This window comes from Symphalangus syndactylus, chromosome 8 (assembly GCF_028878055.3).
Source record: "Symphalangus syndactylus isolate Jambi chromosome 8, NHGRI_mSymSyn1-v2.1_pri, whole genome shotgun sequence".
Taxonomy (NCBI): domain Eukaryota; kingdom Metazoa; phylum Chordata; class Mammalia; order Primates; family Hylobatidae; genus Symphalangus; species Symphalangus syndactylus.
The window spans coordinates 68,792,749-68,808,349 of record NC_072430.2 but is presented as its reverse complement, the minus strand read 5'-3'; the positions used below and the strand labels follow the sequence as shown (position 1 = coordinate 68,808,349).

At 40.9% G+C, this 15,601-nt stretch overlaps 1 long non-coding RNA gene across 5 annotated transcripts in view; it reads right to left on the bottom strand.

The window, feature by feature from the left end:
- The window catches only part of LOC129487949 (uncharacterized), a 37,258-nt gene extending 31,952 nt beyond the window's left edge, over nucleotides 1–5,306 (bottom strand). For 4 of the 5 annotated variants that reach the window (XR_008659525.2, XR_010122124.1, XR_008659527.2 and 1 more), the window contains exons 1-2: nucleotides 5,073–5,306; nucleotides 2,034–2,106 (exon numbers count right to left, since the gene is read on the bottom strand). This is a non-coding gene — a long non-coding RNA (uncharacterized lncRNA). The remainder of the gene's footprint in view (nucleotides 1–2,033; nucleotides 2,107–5,072) is intronic. The other variant, XR_010122123.1, reaches the window with a different exon arrangement.
- Nucleotides 5,307–15,601: the final 10,295 nt, after the last annotated feature.

The following is a 15,601-nucleotide window of genomic DNA, read 5'->3' as shown; positions in this document are numbered from 1 at the left end:
TGGTAGTGAGTGTCTGTAGTTGCAATTACTCAGAAAGCTTATGTGGGAGGATTGCTTGAGCCCAGGAATTCAAGGCTCCAGTGAACTGACTGTGCCACTGCACTCCAGCCTGGGCAACAAAGTGAGATTCTGTCTCTAAAAAGAATATATATATACACATATATATATATTCTACTATTATATATATATATAAGAATATAAGAACATTCTTTTATATCCTACTATTACGTATATAATAATATATATCTATTCTTATATATATAATAGGATTAGTATTAAATTTACAAAGTGGGCAAAAGACATGAATAGGCAATCCTCAAAAAAAGTTATACAAATGGCCAACATGAAAATATGCTCAACATCACTAATTACCAGGGAAATGCAAATTAAAAATACAATGAGATCCAAGAATGACCAGAATTAAAAATAAAAAATAATAAATGTTGGCGTGAGTATGGTGAAAAGGGAACACTTTTATACTGCTGGTGGGAATGTAAACTAGTACCACCCATATGGAAAACAGTATGGAGATTCCTTAAATAACTAGAAGTAGAACTAGCATTTCATCCAGCACTCGCACTACTGGGTCTCTACTCAGAGGAAAAGAAGTCATTGTATGAAAAATACACTTGCACATACATGTGTATAGTAGCAAAAATCACAATTGCAAAAATATGAAGCCAGCCTAAATGTCCATTGGCCAATGAGTAAGTAAAGGTGGCATATACACAGCATGGAATACTACTCAGACATAAAAATGAATGAAATAATGGCACTGTCAGCAACCTGGATGGAGCTGGAAAGAGTTATTCTGAGTGAAGTAACTCAGGAATGGAAAACCAAATTTTGTATGATCTCACTTTTAAGTGGGAGCTATGTTATGAGGTTGCAAAGGCATAAGAATGATATAAGGGACTTTGGAGACAAGGGGAATGTGGGGAGAGGGGCGAAGAATAAAGAATACAGATTGGGTACAGTGTGCACCACAATCTCAGGAATTACTACTAGAGAACTTACCCACGTAACAAAAATCCAACTTTTCCCCAAAAGCTATAACAAATAAATAAGATTTGATGCTAAAGTGTTTCTAAGATAATCATTTCCTAAATTTTTTGTTCACAGATGCTTCTATTGATCTACATATGCATACACACAGTTTTATGCACTTTTACATGTGCCTTTTTGGGGTGGGGGTATCAGAAGAGATTAAACTGAATCACCAACTTGGATACTTACACTATTTTAATACATTTTGCATTCAAACAATTACTGAGTATATATTACATTTAAGCCAGTTTTTTTTCTGATAGGAATACAAATGAGTAAAATATAATCTCTGATCTTAAGGACATCAAAAGTAGGAAAACAAGAAATGTGTGTAAATGTACATCTCATAATTATTAGGGCTATGTCAATGACATTCGTAAGTGTTACGGAAAGGGAGAGACAAAAATTGTAAGTTCTTTTTTTGACATTTGGAAATAGGAAATTTTCAAGAAAAGACACATTAAAAATCAGTATCATTTCACTAGTCTGAAAGGAACAGAAAAGAAATTGTGAAAGAGCATGAGTCCAGCAGCTTAGGATAGTTTTGAACATGTAACAAATATTAAACAAAAATTCAATGTATTACGGGTTTTAGGCTCAAAAAAATGAAAGTTTGAGGAAGAATGGTGATGGGTAGTGTTGACATGACATAGGCCTAAGAAAGAAAATCAGGGCAAGAATTTTATTACCATTTTACTCTGTATTAAGGAATTTAGACTTTTTCCTATAGGCAATATTCTGGGAAGATATTATTTATTCATTTTTCTTTTTCAACTCTTATTTTAGGTTCAGCAGGTACATATTTAGGTTTTTTACATAAGTAAATAGTACATTGTTTAGATTTCGTGTACAAATTATGCCTTCACCCAGATGGTAAGCATAGTAACCAATGGGTAGTGAAAATGTGGATTGTGACTGGGAGAAGATACAAGGCGGCTTTGGGGTGCTGATAATTCTGTTAAGAGTTAATCTGTGTGGTGGTTCACCTTGGAAAAATACGTAGAGCTAGGCATTCACGATCTGTGTACTTTTTAGTTTGCTGCACTTCAATAAATGTGCCTATAGGGAAAAAAGAAAAACATATCAAGCAAACAAAACAAGCAAAAAAGAACAATCATGCCAACAAACACCTTCAGAAAGAAATACATTTGCCGAGTACGAGGTGATACCTCCTTCTGGTTCTAACTTGCATTGCCCTGATGATTTCTGATATTCAGCATGTTCTCATATACCTGTTGGCCACGCATGTAACTTTGAGAAATATCTACTCAGGTCTTTTGCCCATTTTTAAAAAGCACAATTATTTGTTTTCTTGCTATTGAGATGTTTGAGTTGCCTACGTATTTTGAATATTAACCCCTTTTTAAGATATTAAAACAGGCATAACTAAATGGAAAGATATCCCATGTCCATGCACTAGAAAAATATTGTTAAAATATCTTCATCAGCCAATGGGATCTACAGAATCAATGCAATCTCCGTCTTAAGTTACAGGAAGGATAGCATTAGGAAACTACAAAAGGCATTCTTAATACAAATAGAAAAAAAGCATCCTAAAATTCATATGGAAATGCAAAATACCTGACAGACAAAAGAATCTGGAATAAAAAGAAAAGCTGGAAGCATCACACTACCTGATTTCAAAATATACTACAAATCTATAGCACGCATGGTACTATCAAAACAGCATTATACTATCAATAAAAGGGGCGGGGGAGAGACAGACGAATGACAGACCAGTGAAACACAATAGAGAAATCAGAAATAAATTCACGCCATTTATTGTCAACCCTTTTTTTTTTGTTTTTGAGACGGAGTCTCGCTCTGTCCCCCAGGCAGGAGTGCAGTGGCGCGATCTCGGCTCACTGCAAGCTCCGCCTCCCGGGTTCATGCCATTCTCCTGCCTCAGCCTCTCCGAGTAGCTGGGACTACAGCTAGCCACCACGCCCTGCTAATTTTTTGTATTTTTAGTAGAGACGGGGTTTCACCGTGGTCTCGATCTCCTGACCTCGCGATCCACCCGCCTCTGCCTCCCAAAGGGCTGGGATTACAAGCGTGAGCCACCGTGCCCGGCCAACCCATTTTTAACAAAAGGCACCAGGAACACACATTTGGGAAGGACAATCTCTTCAATAAACTGTGCTAGGAAAACCCAACCCCCACATGTACAACAATCCATCTAGGCCGTTATCTTACCATATACAAACATCTACTCAAAATAAAGATTTAAACGTAGGACCTGAAACTATGAAACTACTAGAGAACATAAAATAAACGCTTCATGAAACTAGAGAGGACAAGGAATTTTCAAATAGACATCAAAAGCAGAAGGAACAAAAGCAAAGATGTAATTACACTAAACTTAAAAGCTTCTGCAAAGCAGAGAAAGCAATCGGTAGAATGAAGACACAGGCCGGGCGCGGTGGTTCACGCCTGTACACCCAGCACTTTGGAAGGCTGAGGCGCACCGATCCAAGACCAGGAGATCGAGACCACCCTGGCTAACACGGTGAAACCCCGTCTCTACTAAAAATACTAAAAAATTGGCCAGGCGTAGTGGCCGGCGCCTGTAGTCCCAGCTACTCAGGAGGCCGAGGCAGGAAAATGGCATGAACCCAGGAGGCAGAACTTGCAGTGAGCCGAGATCGCGCCACTGCACTCCAACCTGGGCGACAGAGCAAAACTCAAAAAATTTAAAATTTTTTTAAAAATGAAGAAACAACCCAGAGAATGGAAGCAAATACTTGCAAACTATGCATCAGGCAAAGAGTTCATACACAAAACATATAAATAACTCAAACTACTCAAAAGCAGAAATACAAATGATCTTATTCCCCCACGATTATTTCCAAACTACCTTCTTTTCCCGACCTCCTCTGGCCGGCCCCCTCCCTCTTGCCACCCTTTTTCTTCCACCATCTTCCCCCAAACTTCTTCATTTTTTCCTCACCATCATTTCACAAAGCCTTCTCTACTCTCCTGCTCAACACTCTTTTCCCCATCCATCTACCCAAACCCTTTCCCCACTGTTTCTTCCCACCGTCTTTTCACCTTATCCCCCTGGCTACCCTTCCCCCGTCCCGCTTTCATCACCCTCGTTTGCTCTTTCATCTAAGCAAAAACATTTTCCCCCGTCTTTTCCCAAAACCTTCTCCCCATCCCTGCTGCTCACCACCCTCTTTTCCCCTCATCTACCCAAAAACTGCTTTCTTCATCGTCTTTCCCCGTTCCTCCTTGCCATTCTCTTTCTCTTCTCCACCCACCCATTTTCCCCCGTCTTTTCACAAAGCCTTCTCCCCACTCCTGCTGACCTCCCTCTTTCCCCCATCTACACCCCAAAACCTTCCCCATCTTTTCAGTCTCCCTCCTTGACCGCTCGTGCTCTTCTTTCCCCATCCTGCTTGCCACCCTCCTTTTTGCCCTCCCATCTACCCCAAACTATTTTTCCGTCGTTTTCCCAACCCTCTATCCCTGCTCCCTCTCGACACCCTCTTTCCTCCTCCTCGTCACCCTCTTTCCCCCCCTCCATCTATCGAAACACTTTTTACCCACCGTCTTTTCTTTCTCCACCGTTTCTTTTCTGCCACTGTCTTTTCACAAAACCTTGTCTTCCTCCTGCTAGCTACCCTTTTTCCTTCTCCCATTTGCTGCCCTCTTCTGCTCCTCCACCCAAAAACTCCCCCCCCGTATTTTCTCCCCACCATCTTTTCGCAAAACCTTCTCTCCCTACTGCTTGCCCCCGTTTTCCCCCATCACCACCCTCTTTCCTCCTCCCACTTGCAACCCTCTTCCCCCTCCATCCACCCTGAAACTTTTTACCCACCGTCTTTCTGCAAAACTTTCCTTCCTTCCCACTCCACCCTGTTTTTCCGCCTCCAACTACCCAAAAACTTTTTTCCCCGCCATCTTTTCACCACCATCTTTTCGCAACGCGTTCTCTTGCTAAGCTATCCTTTTTTCCCTTTGGCACTAACTACCCTCTTTCCTCCCCTCCATCTATCCCAAAACTGTTTTCCTTCTCCTACCTCTCCAGCCGCGCTGTCTCCGTCGCTGCCAACAACTACAGTGAGGTGAGCTGCGCTCCCGTGCCTCTAGCCTCTAACAACCGCAGCGAGGCGAGCTGCGCTCCCGCGGCTCTAGCCTCCAGCATATGGCCAGCGACTCCGGACTTCTAGTCCTCCACACCCAGCTAGACAGGAAGATGGCGGAACCTAAAAAACCGTCAGTGAGCTTCAGCATCATTTATATACTGCGGTTAGGCCCACGGAAGTTCCTGGACTGCATGTTTTGATTGGATGAGAAAAAAACCACCAGGCTTACTCTGATTGGACTTTATTGTCACATTCTGATTGGATGAGAGCAAGTCTCAACACAACCAATCACAGCATGAAAATAAAGTCCAATCAGAGTAGGCCTAGCGGTTTTTCTCTCATCCAATCAGAACGTGTAGTCCAGGAACCTCATTTGCATAACCGCGGTATATATAAAGCATGCTGAGTTCGCTTCACCTCATTTCAGGCTCTTCTTTGTGGAGCGGAGGAGCTTCTCTGTACCTGCCTTAGAGAACTAGGGGAGGTTGCTGCCTTTCGCCTGCTGGAGGCCGGAGGATGGATGGAGCCTGGAGCCCTGGAGCCTGGGACACTACCTCGCTGCGTTTGGTGGTGGCGACAGAGCAGTAGGAGGGCGGCCGGCATCGGGAGCTTCTCCTGCCGGGCTGGAGGACTAGGAGAAGGAAGAGGCACCGCCACATGCTGGAGGCTGGAGCCTGTGCCACCGCAGCTCGGCTCGCCTTGCTGTGGTCGGTGGTGATGCTGGAGACTGCAGCTCGGCCACAGTAATAGAAATGTGATGGGGTAGGTGAGTGTTCCCGGGCTGCCCTGTACGCTTCTGGGGGCAAGGGTTGGGTGTCCTGTTGGGGCTCACTGCTAGAGGCTATGCTGCCTGTGGTGGTGGTGTGATTGGGGGCAGTCTCCGGGGTTACATTGCTGGTGGTGGGGCAGGTATATCTGGGGCTATACTGCCCACAGTGGCAGGAGTGGTGGGGGGAGGCATGTTGTGTACACTAACGTGTACTGCTGGTGGCTGGGGAAGGGTTACGGGTGCTATCTTTTGCTTCATTGCCCGCAGCAGGGGGTGGCTTGGGTGGAGTTACCTGGGGCTAAATGCTGGCAGTGGGGGGTGGTTTAGGGGCGTTGTTGGGTGCTGCACTGCCTGTGACTGGGGGGTGCGCCATCAGGAGCTGAACTGCCCGTGGTGGGGTGGGGGGAGGCGGGTTTGGGACTCTATCTAGTGCAGCAACACTCGTGGCTGCGTCAGACTGTGGGCACTATGGGGTGGTACACTGCCTGCGGTGTGGGGGGAGTGCTTTGAGGGGGAGTATTGGGATTACATTGCCTAGAACTGGTAGTGTGTTGGATGTGCTATCTGGGGGCTACACTGCTAGTGGCAGGGGGCAGATTAGGGGTGCCATGGGGGCCACACTGCCAGCAAAGTTACACAAGAAGAAAAAAACAAACACCACATTTTCTCATTGAGAGGTGGGAGTTGAACAATGAGAACACATGGACACAGGGAGGAGAACATCACACACTGGGGCCTGTCGAGGGGTGGGGGGTCGGGTGTGATAGCATTAGGAGAAATACCTAATGTAAATGACGAGTTGATGGGTGCAACAAACCAACATGGCACATGTGTACCTATGTAACAAACATGCACGTTGTGCACATGTACCCCGGAACGTAAAATATAATAAAAAATAAATAAAAAAGAAAAAGAAAATAATCGTGGCTACATGTTGTTTATGACTGAATCTTTGTTTTTATTATTGGGAGAATTTTTTTAAAAAGAATACAAGAATGAAGAAATATAGAGCATTCTTTGACGTAGGACCACAAGGCTTGCCACACTGGAGTAAACCGATGGTACATCGTCCTTCCTTTGATGGTGGTCTATGCCATATGCTTTAGAGTAAGACAAAGGAACAAAACCTCCATAAACTACCTAGTTGACGAGTGCAATATAAAATAGTGAGATTTTCCTCCCTGGCCTAAAGAGAGGATGGATCCAAATGGCCCTTACATATTTAATTCAGCCAAGTGGAACTCATTTGACTTTTATGATTAATTTTGAGTTTTATGTCTAGTTTCTTTTTTTGAATTTTGCCAAAATATTTGCTTCCATATGTCTTCCGGCAATATTTTTTGCAAGGTCACAATGATTCTTCTGTGCATTACAGGTGCTGTTATTTTTTATTTAATGAGAGTAATGTCAGCATTATCTAAATGGGGAATTGAGTATGATGGTTTTCATCATTGATATAATTAAAAGTCAGATGTACCAGGAAACTAAAACTCTGATGGTAAAATCATTCATTGTCCAATTGCTCTGGAAGAACAAAGAGCATATACTAGGTTGTTTTTGGTGAAAGTTTAAACATCATTTCGTCTTACATCTTGCCCATTTGTCTCTCAAACTGGGTTGGCTGTTTCTTTGCCCTAAAAGGACTTCACATTTAGTACTTACAATGTATTAAAATTGACTCTTCATTTTCTCTCAAACTTGACTAGAAATTTCCTAAAAGGAAAGATTTCCTTCTTTACTGTTTTTCCGAACATCTAGTACAATGAATAACATGTAGGAGTTTGATAATTGTAAAGCTAGACTACATACTTGGGAAGCAGCCTCAATCTCTCCAAGATCACTTGTGAGATCCCGTCATTGTTCAGACAGATCTAGTTCTTTTATTGGCAGAGAAGGTTATATGCTCTGAAAATTCTGGTCACTTCTTCCTGAAAAATGCCACCATTCAAGAGTCATTAAGTAGCTTAAGAGATTTTACCGTGGTCATTATCACTAGTACTCAATACAGCCGCCACTGCTGGGAAATCTTTATTGAGATCTTACTCTGTGTTAGATACTGTGTTTTATAAGTATTATCTTATTTAATTGTCACAACAATTCTTGGTGCTTGTTATTATTGCTTATATTGAACATTGAAGCCCAGGCTTACTGAGGTAATAAGAGTTACAGCCTGGATTTAAATCTGGCAGTTTGATTCAAGAGTTAGAAAGCAATTACATTTAAAAGAAGTAGAACACAAACTATCGAAACATTCTGTGTGCATGTGGTTATAATTATTTTTATCTAAAAGCCAGGCAGAACTTAGGAAATATGAGAATGAAAGAAAAGAGGTGAAGATATAATTACAGGATACCTAAAAACAGTTGCTTTTTTATTAAATTGATCACTAAACTACAAATTAATATTCAACTTGTAATTCATTAGTAACTGTTTATGTACTCTGACCACTTTTTAATGGAGTAGGTTTTTTTTATGGGACTTTTTTTAAGTTACTTAGAGAATCTGAATATTACCTTTAATTCATCCTGAGTTGAGTTTTTGTATATGGTGAAAGGAATAATCCGGCCTCAATCAACTGCATATGGCTCTTAAGTTATCTGGCACTATTTATCAAATAGAAAGTCTTTTCCCCATTGTTTGTTTTTGTCAACTTTGTCAGAGATCAGATGGCCATAGTGGTGCAGCATTGTTTCTGGGTGCTCTATTCTGTTTCATTGCTCTATGTGTCTGTCTTTGTACCACTATCATGGAATTTTGGTTACTATAGCTTTATAACGTTGTTTGAAATCAGATAATGTGAGGACTCCAACTTTGTTCTTTTTTGTTTGGGGTTGAAATTGCCTCTTTTTTGTATGAATTTTACAATAGTTTCCTTTTCTAATTCTGTAAAGAATGTCATTGGTAGATTCTAGAAATAGCATTGAATCTGTAGATTGCTTTGAACATTATGGCCACTTTAACAATACCAATTCTTCTTATTCATGAACATGGAAAATTTTTCTATTTTTTTCACTTCTGATTTCCTTGAGCAGTGTTTCTTCTTGTTATAACGATTTTTCATCTCCCTGGTTAGCTGTATCACTAAGTATTTTATTATTTTTGTGGCAATCATGAATGAGATTGCAATCTTGATGTGTCTCTCAGCTTGAATATTGTTGGTATATGGGAATGCTACCAAGTTTTGTACATTGAATTTGTATGATGATACTGCTGAAGTTATTTGTCAAATCAAGGAGCTTTCAGGCAGATATTATGGGGTTTTCTTGGTATATAAATATATTGTCTCCAAAGAGACATACTTTGACTTCCTCTTTCTATTTAGATGCCTGTTTTTTCTTTCTCTTGCATGATTGCTCTGATGAAAATTTTCAGTACTAAGTTTAATAGGAGTGGTGAGAGAGAGCATCCTTGTTTTGCTCCTGGTTTGAAGGGAATTGATTCCAGCTTTTGCTCATTCAACATGATGTTGGCTATTGTTTGTTCATAGAGAGCTCTTTTATAAAAAAAAGATAAAAACTTACTGAGGATTGTTTTATGTCCTATTGTGTTGTTGATTTTAGATTATTTATCATGTGCACATGAGGAACTATATATTCTGTTGTCTTTAGGTCAAGTGTTCTGGTGGTATCTATTTTGACTGTTTGGTCAAGTGTTGGGTTCAAGGCCTGAATATCTTTGTTAGTCTTCCGCCTCAACTGTCTGTCAGTGGAGTGTTGAAGTCTCTGAGTATTACTGTGTGCTTATCTAAGTCACTCTGTAGGTCTCTACAAAAACTGCCTATGAATCTGGGTGCTTCTGTGTTGGGTGAATATATATTTAGGTTAGCTCTTGTTTTTGAATTGAGATGTTTTCCGTTATGTAATGCCCTTTCTTGTCTTTTCTGATTGTTATAGGTTTAAAGTCTGTTTTGTCTGAAACTAGAATAGCATCCTCTGCTTTCTCCTGTTTTCCACTTGCTTGGTAAATTTTTCTCCATCCTTTTACTTTAAGCACATATATGGGTGTCATTACATGTGAGATGGGTCTATTGAAGACAACATACTATTTGGTCTTGCACCTATTCACCATGCCACTCTGTGCCTTTTAGTTGGAGCACTTATTTCATTTACATTCTAGCTTAGGATATGTGTGGATCTGTTCCTGTCATCATGTTGTTCGCTTGTTGTTATTCAAACTTGTGTGGTTGCTTTATAATTTCAAAGGTTTTGTACTTAAGTGTGTTTTTCTAATGGCTGGCAATGGTCTTTGGTTTCCATGTTTAGTACTGTCTTCAGAACACTTGTAAGATTGGGTGGTAACAAAGCTCATTAGTATTTGCTTTTCTGAAAAAGGATCTTATTTCCACTTCCCTTAGGAAAGAAACTTAGTTTGGCTGGATATAAAATTCTTGGTTGGGTATCATTTTCTTTAAGAATGTCGAATAGGGGTCCTCATACTCTTCTGGTTTTTGGGATTTATGCTCAAAGATCCACTGATAGTCTAATAAGGTTCCCTGCCCCTTCTCTCTAGCTGCCTTTAACATTTTTCCTTTCATTCGACCTTCAAGAATTTGATAACTATGTATCTTGGGAGTTGTCTCATCCTTTAGTATTTCACAGGTGTTCCTGAACTTGAAGTCTGGCCTCTCTAGAGAGTTTGGGAAAATTTTTAGGGATGACATTTTAAAGTTTGTTTACCAAGTTTTCTTTCTCTTCCTGTCTTTCAGATTTCCTCTTTACATAATCCCATATTTTTTATAGGTTCTGTTCATTCTTCTTTATTTTTACATTTTTGTCTGAGTTATTTCAGAGAACAGATCTTGAAGCTCTGAATTTCTTTCCTCAACTTGGTCTGTTCTGCTGTTAATACTTGCATTCTGAAACTCTTCACGTGAGTTTTTCAGTTCTCTGATCTTAGTGTGGTTCTTTCTTAAAGTTGTCATTTTGTTTTTCATCTCCTGCATGGCTTTAGTATATTCCTTAAAATCACTGGATTGGGTTTTGACTATTTCCTTGGTTGATAAACTTTGTTTCTATCCGTATTCTGAATTCTATTCCCATCATTTCAGCCTGGCTAAATGCCATTGTTGGGGAATTAATGCAATCGTTTGTAGATAAGAAAACGCTCTGGCTTTTTGAGTTGCCAGAATTCTTGTGCTGGTTCTTTCTCACCTGTGTAGGTTCTTTCTCATCTGTGATGTTCCTTCAATCTCGGAAGTTGTTGTCCTTTGAATGAGGTGTTTTACTTTATTTTCTTTTGTGTTTGCATTTATCTTTGCTTTTACCTTTCTCTACGTTCTCGTGGGTTTAATTAAGGTGGGTCCCGTCATCGGGCTTAGATTCTAGTCTGCTCCTGGGTCGTGGATTAGCCCCCTCTAATTATTGTTTCTGTGCCTGGGTTTCTTTTTGTTGGGCAGTCTGTTCTACAGTGTTCCCCAAGGCAGGGGCTGGACTAGGTGAGAAGCCTTGTTTTTGCCCAGTCAACCCTGATCTGCTCTCTGTGTGCTTCCCAGGGAAACATGGGGCTGCACCTGCTTACAAAGTTCAGGTAGAATCAGGATTGCTGGGTTGGAAGCTATCGTGGGTGAGGCTTGTCTGGCTAAGGGAGTTAGGGGGTGGGTGAAGTTGACCATCTTTCTGTCTGGGTTTTTTCGAGGCAACGAAAAGCTGTCCTCTTCGGCATATTCAGGCAGAAGTAGGACTGCTTGTCTAGAAGCTCTAGTAGGTGTGGCTCATCTGGCTATCAGTGGTGAGGGTGTGTGAAAATGCTCATCCTGACATCTAGGTGCTTCCTAGGACATCAGAAGGCTGCACCTGGCAGCTGAGTTCCCATCGAAGAAGGGCCTATGGGCTGGAAGATTTAGGAAGTGTTGCCTGCCTGGCTATCAGCAGTGGGGTTGGATAATGTTGCGTGCCCTGCTGTCTAGGTGTCTAAGAGTAACAGGACGCTGAACTTTCCAGCTAAGTTTACACCAAATTAGAACTGCAGAGCTAGAAGCTCTAGTATGCCTTGCCTGCCTGGCTACCAGCTTAGGTGGTCGATGGGGTCACATGCCCTGCCATCTGGGTGTCTTGCAAGACTACAGGAAGCTGCATCCTCTGGCTGAGTTTACACAGTAGTAGGGCCACTGGGCTAGAAGCTCTAGCAAGTGTTTCCTGCCTGGCTACCAGTGGAGGGAATGGGTGGAGTGGTCAGCTGAGTTCAGGGCAAAGTGAGACCACTGGGTCATAAGCCATGAGTTCCAACTAGCAGATGAGAGTGGAGCAATGTTATCGCCCCCAGACACTGCAACTGTGGTCTTTACTGGGGCTATGGCATTGTTGCTGGTCTGATCCAGGGCCCGAGGCTTGTATAGATCCCCTTGGATTTGAGAGTTGCACCTGTAAAACATCTAGGGTGCTCTTGGCCTTGGCCTAGTGGCACAGTGGGGGAGGTGTGGGGAAAGGCACAGATCCCTGTGGAAAGCATGGATAACACTGGACTGCCATGCACTCAGTCTTTCTTGTGCTGGAGAGATTCTCCTGGCTCCATGCTGAGCCCTGACAGGCTGGTTCCCAGCTTCGCTCCTCCTCACTCTCTGTGTCCTTCTGCTGCCTGCTGGATCATGATGTAGCTCCTCAGATGCTCAGCCTACAGGGTTGGTGTTCATTAAACTCCAGAACCTCAAAATAGTTACATCTGAGAGATTCGGCCTGTGCAACTATTGTCTAAATGGGGAAACAAATTTGTTGCTTCCCACTTTTCTGTCCGAGAATCCTTTCCTTTTCATTTCATGTAAGCTGAAATTTAAGTATTGTACAGTCATGAATCATTTAACGTTGCAGATACATCCTAAAAATTTCATTGTTAGGCAACTTTATAGTTGTGTGAACATCATAGAGTGAACTTGGAGTATATGCACACCTAAGCAGTATGGCACAGCCTATTGCTCTTAGGATACATATCTGTATACTATTCTGCTTTGCTAGATACCTTAGGGAACTGTGACACAATGACATTTGTATATCTAAGCATAACTACACAAAGGATGGGTGCAGTAAAAATATAGTATCATAGCCTTATGGTGTCAGTGTCATATATGTTGTCTTATCATTGACAGAGAAAAAACATCATTATGTGGTGCATGATTTGGCCATAAGCTCCATTAAAACGCAGGTCTAATGACTTATGTTAACTGTATAAACTTGAGTAAGTCTGTGTCTTCATCTACAAAATGGGAATTTCATAAGATTGTTTTGAGAATTAAATAAAATAATATGTATCAAGTGTTTAAGAAGGAGCCTGACACATGCTTATAAATTCATATCTACTTTCTTTTTAGAGACAGGATAGGATCCCATAGCATGGCTGTAACATGATTTAATTACTTTAACATGATTTAATTATTCCTGCACTGTTGGACATTGGAGTGGTTTCCAGTTTTTCCTTACATAAATATTTTTTAGCATCAGGTACTTGTGACAAATGTACAGATACGTCTGGCAATCAACTACCTAAATAATAAAGACATGACTCTTTTTAGTGAACAGTACAACTCAATCCTGGAATATCATTATAAAATACCATAATTCATCATTGCTAAAATACATTTCAGAACTGTACATCTGCCAATTTCGTATGCCTGAGGAACAAATTATAAATCCACAGGGTAGTCAAGTATGAGAGCCATTGGCCAAGCTGTAGGAATTTGTGTTGAAAAGAGGTATTAAGAACAGCTTTTCCAGAAGAAATACCAAAAATTTGTAAAGAAAAAAAGTCAGCCCAATAAAATTTAAAGGCAAGAGTCTCGTATGAGTAAAAGAGTAAGCATTGTGAAACTGAGATGAACATTCCTAGGATCTTCATGGGGCTACAAGTGTTATTAACTTCTCTCTGAAGTTTCAGAAGCAAAAAAAAAAATCACAATGTATTCAATATGCACACTTAATTCTACTCCCTTTTATTTTTAATTTGTGCAATGCCATTTTTGTTAATATATACCTAAGTATATTTTATAGTTTTTAAAACATAATGAAGATACAATTGCAGGATTTTTTTTTATGTGAGTTTAATATATAAGAGTGAGGTTTGAAGTAGACAGTCCCATCACCCAGATAGTCACCATAGTGCCCAATAGGTACTTTTTCAGCCCATGCTCCCCCCTCCCTCTCTCTGCCCTCTAGTTGTCCCCAGTATCTATTGTTTTCACCTTTTTGTCCCTGTATGTCGTATGTTCAACTTTCACTTACAGGGGACAACATGCAGCATTTGGTTTGCTGTTTCTTTGTTAATTCACTTAAGATAATGGCCTCTAGCTGCATCCATGTTGTTGCAAGGACATGATTTTATTCTTTTTTTATGGCTAAGTATTATTCCATGGTATATGTTTACCATATTCTCTTTATCCAATCCGCCATTTGTGGGCATCTAGTGTGATTCCATGTCTCTCTTCTGTGAATAGTGCTGTAATGAACATATGAGTGAGTGTGTCTTTTTGGCAGGAGGATTTCTTTTCCTTCAGATATATAGTAATGGGATTGCTGGGTCCAATGATAGCTCTGTTTTGAGTTCTTTGAGAAATCTCAAAACGACTTTCCACATGGCTGAACTAATTTGCATTCACACAGTGTATACGCATTCTTTTTTTCTCACCAATCTCACCAGGATCTGTTATATTTGATTTTATAAATAACTACCATTCTGACTGGTGTGAGATGGCATTTCATTGGGTTTTCATTTCATTTAATTTTCATTTCTCTGATGACTGGTGAAATTCAGCATTTTTTATGTTTTTTGGCTGTGTGTGTATCTTCTTTGGAGAGGTGCCTGTTCACGTCTTTTGTCCATTTTTTAAATTTCTTCTAAAAATATGGGATACATGTACAGAAAATGCAGGTTTACTACACAGGTGTACATGTGCCATGTTGGCTTGCTGCATCTATAAACCCGTCCTCTAAGTTCCCTCCCCTCACCCCACTAACCCCCAAAAGGCCCTGGTGTGTGTTATTCCCCTTTCTATGTTCATGTGTTCTCATTGTTCAACTCCCTCTTACGAGTAATAATACGCAGTATTTGATTTTCTTTCTGTGTTAGTTTGCTAAGCTTCGTCCATGTCCCTGCAAAGAACATGATCTCATTTCTTTTTCAGCTAGCAGAGAATTCCATATTGTGTAAGTACATTTTCTTTATCCAGTCTGTCTATGATGCGCATTTTGGTTGGTTCCATGTCTTTGCTATTGTAAATAGTGCTGCAGTAGACATAGGTGTGCATGCATCTTTATAGCAGAATCATTTACATTCCTTTGCGTATATACCGAGTAACGGATTTGTTGGGTCAAATGGTATTTGTGGTTTTAGATAACCGAGGAATCACCACACTGTTTTCCACAATAGTTGAACTAATGTACATTCCCTCCAACAGTGTAAAAGCATTCCTATTTCTCCACAGGCTCATCAGCATCTGTGTTTTTGTTTTTGTTTTTTTTTTTTTTTGAGATGGAGTCCGCTCTGTCGCCAGGCTGCAGTGCAATGGCATGATCTCAGCTCACTGCAATCTCCACCTCCTGGGTTCAAGTGACTCTTCTGTCTCTGCCTCCTGAGTAGCTGGGATTACAGGCACGTGCCACCACACCCAGCTAATTTTTGCATTTTTAGCAGAGACAGGTTTCACCATGTTGGCCAGGATGGTCTCAATCTCCTGACTGCGTGATCTGCCCCGCTTGGCCTCCCAAAGTTC